Source organism: Columba livia (assembly GCF_036013475.1).
Source record: "Columba livia isolate bColLiv1 breed racing homer chromosome W unlocalized genomic scaffold, bColLiv1.pat.W.v2 SUPER_W_unloc_4, whole genome shotgun sequence".
NCBI lineage: Eukaryota > Metazoa > Chordata > Aves > Columbiformes > Columbidae > Columba > Columba livia.
This window is the reverse complement of record NW_027042999.1, coordinates 1,390,337-1,401,576: the sequence shown is the minus strand read 5'-3', so window position 1 is coordinate 1,401,576 and position 11,240 is coordinate 1,390,337.

Here is an 11,240-nt window from a genome sequence, read left to right as displayed (position 1 = left end):
GTGGAGAGAAAGACATGGACTCACACGCGTGTGGAGCAACGCATAAATACAGAAGGCGCCAACGAACACAGACTTTCAGGCACACTGTCTCCACACAAACAGGGACCGGTCTGCAGGTATCCTAGATGTTGATTATCGAACCCACCACATGGACCTGCGCAAAGCTCTCAAACGCTTACAGGAAAGACACATGCTCTCCCACAAGCACACAAGTGTTTGCCCTCAGCTAAGGATCGGGAATAAGCTTGTGAAGAGATGCCGTGCTCTTCTTTCGCGTTATGGCATGCTCTGTTTCGTTTCTTTTGGAGATCGATTGCCAAGCGTCTTTCCTCGGGCGACTGTGAAGCATTTATCGTAGGAGAGCAGCACCACGGAGCAGCGTTCAGTACTGCATGCGACTGTCTTTGTTCCCTTACTAGCAGAGCTCCCTTGCATCAGTCCGCATGAGATATGCCAGACTGGGCAACAGTGTGCAACACGCAGAACCTCGCCAAAAAACAGCGCAGCTGTGCACTCACTCACGCCAGCTTAAGCATGAATGGAGCCAGCATCAAGGCACACGCATGTGGACAGACAAACGTTGGTAGGCACAAATGATTTCACGCAGAGGGTCGTCCAAGAACAAGCACATATCTGCAGGTACCCTCCATATGTGTATTCTCGTGCAGCCGCGTATACGTTTGTGCAGTGCGCGTTACATCAACGGATGTGTTTACCCTCAGGCATGTCAGCACGTTTCCCCTACGTCTTTCTGGCCATAGATGGGAGTGGGCGTGCTTGCGTATGTGTGCACGTTGGCGGCCACGCATTTGCTTACGCATCAGTGTGTGAAAAGGTGGGTGCTTTTCTCTAGCTGTGTGTGCGTGCCCGTGGTGGTGGCTGCACATACCTGGGTGCTTGTGGATAGGTTTCTGCGTGGTTTTCGGTGAGGAATAGTCTGTGTGCACGTGGACAAACAGAAGGCGTAGCAACTAGGTTCCAGTGCTGAAGAAGGCAAAAGGCAAGTTTTCCGATGCTCTCTCTTTCTCTCCCTATAGCTAGTCGTGCAAAGCAAGCCCATAAGCCTGCGATCTTCAAGAGAGCTACAAGGAAGCATGCCGAACAGCGAAAATACCAGCAGCTCCTCTGTTCACACATTGTTTCTGATATACGCTTGAACGTAAAAACGTTCGTGCTTCTGTGAGATTAAAGACATCCCTCTGAATATGTGATTGCGCGCACCGGTGCAATTGGTTCTTTATACATTCAAGTCCTGGGGTGCGGGGCTTTCAGAACTGGAGCTGTGGAGACGTCGGCGTAGATGCCGCTGCCAGAATGCGCACACTCGCCTGTTTACCAAAACATATGCAGACGCGTTTTACCATGGAGTTTTGCATGCACAGACCTACCTCTGTCGGGAAGAAAGAACGTAGTCGCGTGTGCACGCACAGAAGAAGAACCGGACCATTTGCCTTTGTGTGAACACGTAACAGTCGTCTATACACTTGCAGACACAGGAACGAGCATCAATGCAGTCACATAGGCACTAGCTTTTGAAGACAGGCTGTGCTGGTTTGGGCACCTTTCAGGCACGCTCCTGAAAGCCGCGCACACTGCTGTTCATTCGCAAAGTGCCCTCTTCGGGAACATGTCTCCGGTCGATCTACTGCTCAGCTTTCTTCTCGTGTAACTGAGAAATGTCAGCGCAGCGAATCCGTCTCTGTCTAGCAAACGTCAATAATGCCTCGGCTTTCCTTTGTTGCCTCCATCTAGATGGTTTCCCTTTTCTCTGTTTCTCTGCACCTGAGGCAGGTGCAGCCGACGGCATCCCCGGGGTGGGAGCGAACGGCCACATCCTCAGCCTGGCCTCTGGAAGAGGGAGAGAAGCAGCAGCAGCCATCAGCACCATAGCTCACCCCTGCCTGAGCCTGCTCCTTCCCCAGGGGCCGTCGGAGGCTCCGCAGCCTCCCCGCCCATCCCCGGTACCTTCGAGACCCCACGGACACGCAGGATGCAGCTGTTGACACTGGAAGGAGCCGGTGCGCTCTGATTGGCTGCTTTCCACCCCACCGCGCCGTCCATTGGCTGCTCCTCCCCGAGCTCTGACCCACGAACCCTCCTCGAATAGCAACGAAAGCGCAGCTTGCTCGCAGCCAATCCCATCTCCCGCTTATTTACCTTGGCCACTCCCCCGTTTGGCCCCGACCCTTTGGGCTGCCACGTCAACCACGTCGAGACTTGCGAGGGCAAAAACTCATGGACTCCACACAATTCAATATGAATTCAAGTGAAGCCATTTATTACAGAAACAAGCCTCCTTATATATGCAGTTCTTTCCTGATCACACGTCCATGCTCCAAGCATGCATTAGCTGATTGAATATTGTCCATGTTCACGAGCTGTCCACGCGCCCGAGTCTCACTGCTAATAGGTCTGTTGATTTACATCTTTTTGAGGCCCTGAGGCCTCACTCCCACAGCAGGTGCTGTTCTTCAGCCTTCGAGCTGCCCTTGAGATTCCTTTGGCTAGTTCAGAAATAAATCTCCATCTAATAGAAACCCATCCACACAACAACCTCAAGAAAATTCCTCAAATCTCCCACTATTTCCCCTTTTTGTTTCTGAACCAGCCAGGCCTTGTTTACAATGCGCGGAATCATCTTTAAAATACACTGCAGCATACAACATATGATTAACAAGAATGATTACAGTTACATATAATGTAGCTAAGCCTTACATAATAAGATCAAACAACTACCCACCATTTGTCAAACCCTAATTCTACTATGACAATCTTATTAACGTGCTGGTTTAGTTTGTCTAAAGTACTATGAATAGATCCAGAATGATTAAACAACTTAATACAACATCTTGCTCTTAAATTCATCACAACCATGTCCTTATGAAAACAACAAAAATCTCTAGCAACACGATTTTGAAGTGTAACATGTTTAATACCATCAACATCTACTCTTAATTGAGTTAGTATCTCAGAAGATAGATTAGCCTGTTTAAAAGACCAATAGCTTAACTTTGATATGTCTCCTAAAGCTTTACCAGCTGCTAGACTAGGGAGGAGGAGTGCAGTAGATACTATGGTAGGAATGTCTCATAATTTTACCTCATTTTTGCATTGACTATCTAAGTGTAATATCACCCTTTTGGCTCTCCCGCTGTTTGTTCAAATTGCCATTCTCCACAGAAGGTACACTACCTGCTTGCTAATAGGCTTCTGGACCACCAGGTCTGTGAGCATCTATAACACTGAATTAGGATCCATGGTTTACATCTGAAACAGTCCTCACAACTAAGCTCCCTCCTGTCCGTCTGTATCCGTCAAGTCTGTGTTGTCTTTATTCAGCCATGGCTTAACCCATTTCGCAGGAATCCACTTTGATCCTTGGCCTGTAATGACACAAACATAACCTTTTCCCCAGGTTATCAATTGATGTGGCCTTTTCCATTTACCATTAACTAGTGATTTGGCCATAAGTAATGTAGGTTCTTTCTGATTTAGCATGGTTTTGGGCCATACTTGCAAAGTGTTTCATCACAGGGCAAATTTAGGCTGCACCACTTAGATATAAGTGATTCATCACATACGATGCTTTTCCCAATTGGGTTTTTGGTGTTTTCCCTACGTCTCCCCCCTTTTTGTTTAAAAAAAAATCCAAAACAGTTCAAAATCAGATGTGTGTGTTGGACCTTGACTACGTACTCAGAATCACAAATCAAATTGAGAGGTTCCTCCTTAAAAAGCTCTAAGTAATGTAAAGCTGCGCCAAGTTCTGCTAATTGGGTTGAACCTTCAATAATTTTTACAGAATGATGCCAATTGTTATCTTCATGCCAGACCACTACAGCTTTATGAGACTTCCCAGAACCATCAACAAAAACTGTGCAAGTATGTAGGATCAGACCAACTACAAGTATGGTCTGTGACCTGATGTTAAAGACTTGCAGGTTCTGCAGCAATTTACAGTTAGCCATGCTAAAGCTGTACTGTTAAAAAAAATCAGCTAGTGTAATTTACAAGGATGTAGATTGCAAATAAAAAAATCAAAATTAAATTTCACAAATGGTACATGTATGACAAAAGGATCACAGCCTATTAAGACTTAAATTAATTCCCTGCATTTCTTGATCAGAGTAACAATCAGTATATCAGTCTGTTAGCAATCTCATCATACTGTCCCACAATAGCCACAGGTTGTTTCTATGTTGTAGCTATAAACAGACAAATCTGCACATCCAATTAAATACAGTTAGCTATTATGGTTGCCATAAATTTATTCCTCAAAGTTCCTAAAACCATTTTGGCTGTCATATATATATCGGATATTGTTTTCCCTTACCGGATCGTAGTTCTGTTTCAGTTCTATCAGTGTAGTATTGGCTTTATCGAAACATTGGCTGTTAATACTAGTGGAAATACAGCATTCGAAATTTCCTTGGGGATTTCTCACTTGCAGCAAGCAGATCTGCACCATCCAAGCAGCTTATGGTAGGCCATGCAACTAAACACAATTCTCAGAAAGCATTATTTGAGCTTACAATTTACTTAACAAATCTTGACCCAAGAGAGGTATAGGACTTTCTGGCAACTACAAGAATTCATGTATCAAAACTTTGTTCCAAATTTGGCATTCTATTGGTCCCAAAAAACAGCCTTTCTTTCATTCTCTCCCATGGCCTCAAAAACTAGTACGGTGAATTTACTGAGAAGTCTCTTACAACTAGTTACCACAGAATAAGTCTATTCAAAAAAAAAATTTGGTTTAATTTTCCAGCTTCATTAGAACTATGGATCCACTGGCAATGCCTTTAAAATTCAACCCTCATTCTCCTTCATGCAGTATGACAGTTGCCTAGCAGTAACATCGCTGGGGAGGGGGGAATAAAACCTCCCTCTTGCCCCCATCTGAGATGGCAGGATCTCCAGCCCAGCATGAAAACAGATCAGTTTGAACTCCACATCAAACCAACCTGGCTCCACTCCACACCCAAATCAGTACCAGTCTGACCCAGAGAAGCACTGAGCACTCTGACCCCCAAAAGCTGACCAGTGTGAAAAGACCGACCTCAGCAAGGAGGTAAAATGATGAGCTCTCTCTCCAGATGTGTCAAAATCTAAGAAAAAAGACAGAAGCAAAAAGAAACAACACCAACAACCCCTGATTCAAAGTCGAGAAGCAACACGGTGCCACAACAAGGATGGATGACAATACTCCAGGAAAAAAAAAAAAAGAAAAGAGACAGAGCGGGGGAAGTAAAGCCCCCCTTTCTCCACTTAGCAGCGGGCAAACAGGTTTTTCCATTTTTTTTTCTTCTTTCTCTTCTTGCCGCAGTTCAGATATAACCAAGGCCACGCAGCTGGCGTAATCGCTGGTACGAAGTGGGAGTCTCTGGCAAACTCCTCGATTGCAATGAGCTGAGTTTATCTTGCAGCTTCACACAGGCCCAAAATCCATGTTCAGGCACAGGCCTGGGATATGTTGCTTTTTTGTTCTCCCATTTCACTCCAACCATAACACACTTCATACACAATTCCAACCAGCTCAAGAGCTGCCACACTCCTCAGCTCCATTTACCTTTTACAATTCACAGATGTCAAAAAACAGTATATTAAGCATCAATCCATTATTCCATTTTCCTAAATCCAAATCAGTTCATATTCTAGCAGCTTTTAAATACAACCTCATACAATACCAAGTTCACATTCATCAGAGCATTTAGGTGTTTGGTTGGTTGGTGGTTGTTTTTTCATTTGTTTTTTTTGGGTTTTTGGGTTTTTTTTGGGTTTTTTTTTTGTGTTTTGTTTTTTTATCTTTTTAAATGCAAAGCAGAGTTTAACTATTTAAGTTCTTTTCTGGTCTCAAAATTACTAGATAACAATATAAGCAATTACTTTAATGTGTAAGGATGCATCCTAAGGGGGAGCAAGGTGGAATTTTAGCAGTGGAACCGGTTCCCATTTTGTAATTATCTCCCCAAACAAAATTCTTTTGGTACCAAATAGAAATATGTGGGGATTTTTTACACTGGCAGCATACCTTTGGCACACAACTTTAATGGTTCTGGACAATATGGGAAGAGTTTGCATGTTTCCTCATCTTTTTTTTTAAATTACAAACTGCTTCTATCCTGGAGGATTTCAAAACACTTCAGATTTAAAACACAGCTCACTCTTTAAGAGAGCTGCTAACGCTTAGAGGAAATAGTTGAACACTGGCAGTTAAATAGTATACAGGATATAGTATACACACCCCCGTGGGAAAGGGGACAGAACAGGAAGAACAAATGCAAGAAAACTTGTGAGTCAAGATAAAGACAGCTGAGAAAGTGAAGGAAAAAGGGGAACAACAACAACAAACTCTACAAGAACACTGCAAAGGCAATGACTCCCTACCTCCTATAAGCAGAGCTTGCTGAGCAATGGTCAACATGGAAGGAAGAAAAAAAACCTCATCTTCTTCTTCTGCCTAAGTTTTTACTGCTGAGCATGACATTATATGGCATGGAATATCCTTTTGGTCAATTTGGATCAGCTGTCCTGCTGTGTCCCCTCCCAACTTCTTGAACAGCCCCAGCCTACTCATACTCACTGCGGAGGTGGGGGTGTGTGGGGGGGTAGAGGGGGAGAGAGCAGAGTGGGGAAAAAGAGAAAGCCTCATGTTTGCAAGCACTGTTCAGCAATAGTCACATAATTAATATCTTGCCAACACTGTTTTAACCTCAGACCCAAAACACAGCACCACACAGCTGCTATGAAGAAAGTTAGCTCCATCCCAGCCACACCCAGTACACCAGGAAACTAAACAGCAAAGTCCCATTCTGGCAGAGGACTGATTAGACTGGAACTGATTAAATTACTTCTTCACAAAATTAAACATGCTCTTGAACAACTGAGTTCAGTAAACAACCTTCAAAGAATGAGCAGCCCAGGAAGGGCAGCCTTAGAGCCTGCTCCGATTCCCTTCCAGTAGGCCTGCACCCTATGTTTGGAAATATAGAGATTATTTACTATTCCAGATGCCTACATACTCAAAGATATTGACTGTAAAGAGTACAGAGTAGAGTAGTAAAAATGATCCCTTAGTGCAGATGTTTTTTAAAAAAGTGATTAAATGATTAAAGAGATAAAATACAGCTTGGGGCTGGACCATCTGATGAGCTAGAGTGGGCACAGCCCTCTGCAGATATGAATAAAGACCATAAATAAAACAAGTACATATGGCAGCATACCATGGGGTAAGCAATGGCACACAGAACTCAGTCACACAAATTATTCTTCTGTAAGCCAAATTAATCCAAGAGAAGCTGAGGTTAAATCTTCTGTCAATCACTTCTGTGCAGACCTACTCAACAGAATTGCAGAAAATGTGGAGCTTGGACAGAACAGAGGACAAGCTTCTAGCATTACACAGGCACCAAAGGAGTTTTCTTCTTGAAATGCCTGTGTTTCTGCATCATATTAATTAACAATATCATCTTTTATAGCCAAAAAGTGGCATAATGTTCATCGTTTACTTAATCATAAAATTAAAAGGATGCTGGCTGTCTTCACACCCTAAGAAATTTCCTGCTGATGTCAGTATGGCCTTTCCCAGTGGCAGAGCAAGAGTGAGAACCGATTTAAAAGCAAAGCCTCAGAAGTCTGGCTGTGCACTGATGGTGGGACCAGGACATCTTCATCTCTCTGCTGGTACCGTCCAAAACCCACATTTCCTCATGCCGCAGACTGCGCAGTTACAGCTTTACAACCCAGCCACCCCCACTCACATGAGGACTGCAAACCACTCCTCCCAGTACTCAGTTTACTCGTGACTCCAGAAGTAGTTTTAATGATTTATTGAGTATCTTTATGGGAGTGTTAGTAACAGAACCAGTTTTACAAAATGTTCCTGAAAGGATGAATCAGTTTTGTAAACTGTCCCTGAAAGGATGTTCAAGCATATCGTGTTTGAGTATACTCTTATCTTAACAACCTAGCTTTTATCTTAGCCTAAATACGCATAGAGTGAGGAGAAGTACATGCAGTATCTCGGGAGGTTGAGCAAGTCAGCAGTTATCTAGCTATAGAAGTAGTACGCCTGTGCAGTACGCAAAGGTGAAAGGGACAAAAGTGATGAAGACTACTTACTTCATCCTGAAGACCCCCTGAAAGATGACCAGAGGACACTGCACATGATCAAAATAGTTCCAAGATGTTGCAATCGATGTTGCAATCAATGTTGAGTAACCGTTACGTATCTTAATGAATATATGAATATGTATGTGAATGGACTGCATAAATACTGTGTAACTTAAACTGACCAGCGAAGCCAGCTTTGGGTGCGAACCCCTGGTTTCCCAGCGCTGAAATAAAGCACCGCATATAACTACTCCCGTGGTTATGTGTCCTGATTGCTAACAGGAGTAGAACATAAGACAAGGTCCCTTCCAACCCCTAACATTCTGTGATTCTGTGTGACTTTGTTACACTAGGTGCTACATAAAGACAAGACAAATGGGTAGTCCCTGTTAATTTACAACTCAAGTAAGCAAGGGATGGCAAGCAGCAGATGCAAAAAGAAGTACAGAGCAGCACTCAGAAAAGACAGGCCAGTCTCAGGTCACACAAGACAAATGACAGCTGCTGTTTCCTTAACATCAACATTTTAACATTATAGTTTTTCCTTGTTTCATTTCTTTTGCTTGTTTACAGTTTGATGCACTATCTTGCTTTGCAGTCTGCATAAATGCATACTCTGGGCAAAAGCATTAGCTAACGTTCATTGACTTTGTGATTCCTAAGGTCATGGAGTTTGAAATTTTTGGTTATACCCTATCAAATATACCAGTTACTGCTGCTATAGGATAGTTTTCATGTGCAGCTGCTGAATGCCACTCATTTTCTCACAGGGGTGGTGTAAGAAATTATTTGCAATTGAGGGCTCCTGTCAGTCTAGTGAAGTGTTGCAGGAATTCCAAACAGCCAAAAGTAACTACTGGGTAGACTGGCTGAAAGACTGATCATCTCCCGATGAAACTGAAATAACAGGAACACACCCTTATTTTCCCAGGTTAGTGATTACCTCAAATACAAAATGTCTGAGGCTACTTCTATATCTAGTTTAAAATTACATATTAAGAAATTAGAAGATGGTTGTAAACTGAGTGACTCCTAAGCTAGGGAATGTCAAAAGAAAGTAATTAATCTCATCCTGTGTGTGCACTGTATTTTGATATTTAATTACCAAAGCACTGAAAGGCGATCACAAACCACTATAACAAACGCCATGATGACCCTAAACTCTAGAGTCAAAACGACAGAGACTTTATTATGCTTTTTTTTTTTTTTTTTTCCCCCACAAGTGACTTTATGATACATTTTTTCCCATGGGAATAGCACTTTGTTGAAAGAACTGCATAGTTCATTATCCAATACTTCTTTTTACACTTCTTTAAGTATGGCACCTCAAGTTTTATTTATTACAGATCATGTAAACTTTGCCCTGAACAGGTACAGAATTACTTGTTTACTAATAAACTTCCTACTACTATTCTGACCTATCCCAATATTTGACCATGTTGAAAGTATCACAGAATTTATTTTTCCAGTATTCAGGGGAGTAAAAGTAGTAGTAGTAGTATCCCTCTTTTGCCCATGGGAAAGATTACAGGGACTTGATTCAAACTACTACATGCACACTAATTTTGTCAAGTCAATCTGAGCTGCACAGAATCTGATTTATTCAGGGCATTTAGAATTTTTTTTTTTTGCCATAGAAAGTTTATATATGCTTTTATATATTCAAAGTCTATCTTCCATTAAAGTGAATAGCAAGAGAAAGTGCTGAGAGCTTCTGCAAATCTCCTCCCAGGTCGATATCAAGAAAATAAAAAACATGCAGTTAGGTGATCCTCAGTGATGTTCTGGTTTTTAGATTATTTGTCTTGCATTCATCCCAGTGGGAGAAGAGTGACAAATGCAGGAGTGTGATCTAGTTCATCAAGATTTGAATTACCACACTCGTCTTTTCTCATCCTGCTAGCTGAAATCAACACTTTGCTACTCTCGCAAATGTGATTTAACCACTGACCACAGGGGCCCATGCAGTGGTGGCAGAAAAATCGTACCTTGAAAAACAGTAAGTCCTTAATGCAGAACCAGAAAAAGGGTAAGACCTGCTAAAAACAGGGTGAGGCCTTAATGCAAAACTTGTCAACTGTGTCTCTTGATTTTGTTAAAAAACAAGTTTCTCTTTTAGTGAATTTGCCTGTCAGCTAAAGCTTTCATATTAGCTGCTTTCCCAAAAAGCCAGATACATGTTTTGGTAGACACAGCAATGGAATGTGAGGTCATGGATGAGGATGGATGGATGTACATCTCACAAGAGGGGCAACGAGAAACAGGTGACCAGAAACTGACCAACAGAGTATAACATCCCATTCACGTGAATACTTCATATAAAAGTGGGAGATCACAAGGATCTCGTCCCTTTTTCCTTATGGCTGACATTAGGAGAGGACCTTGCTAGTTGTCCCTGGGAACTGAGGCCTCAGTGGGAAGGGGGAGAGGGAGGGGCTGAAGGGGGAAGTGGGGGGAGTTTTATTGTCACCCCGCAATCAAAACCTCGACACTGTGGAAATTTCACAACCACATAATAGTAAGAATGCTTAAAAATGGATGAAAAAAAGTATTTTTCTTTAGTTGTGTAATTTTAAAAAATAACATTTATTACAACTGAACACATAAAAAGTAAGTAGATAAGTAAAAGTCAGCTTTAGACAAGATGCCATTATGAAGATGCCATTCTGAAAAGATGCATCTAAGCCTTTATATTGGTGAAATAGCAAAGGTTTTTGGAATGGGAGGTCCCAGGCAACTTGATGTACTGATAGCAACTTTTAAAAATTAAATCTTTATTTATAGAATTGATATTAAGCCACTAGAGACTGTCCAGAAGAGGGCTGCAAGGTTGTGAAGGGTTTGGAGGGGAAGCTGTATGAGGAGTGGCTAAAGTCACTTGGTTTGTTCAGCCTGGAGGAGACTGAGAGGAGACCTCATGGGGCTACAGCTTCCTCACAAGGGGAAGAGGAGGGGCAGGCGCTGATCTCTTCTCTCTGGTGACCAATGACAGAACCCGAGGGAATGGCAGGAAGATGTGCCAGGGGAGGTTTAAGTTGGACATTAGGAAAATGTTCTTCCCCCAGAGGGTGGTGGAGCACTGGAACAGGCTCCCCAGGGAGGTGTCATGGCCCCAAGCCTGACAGTGT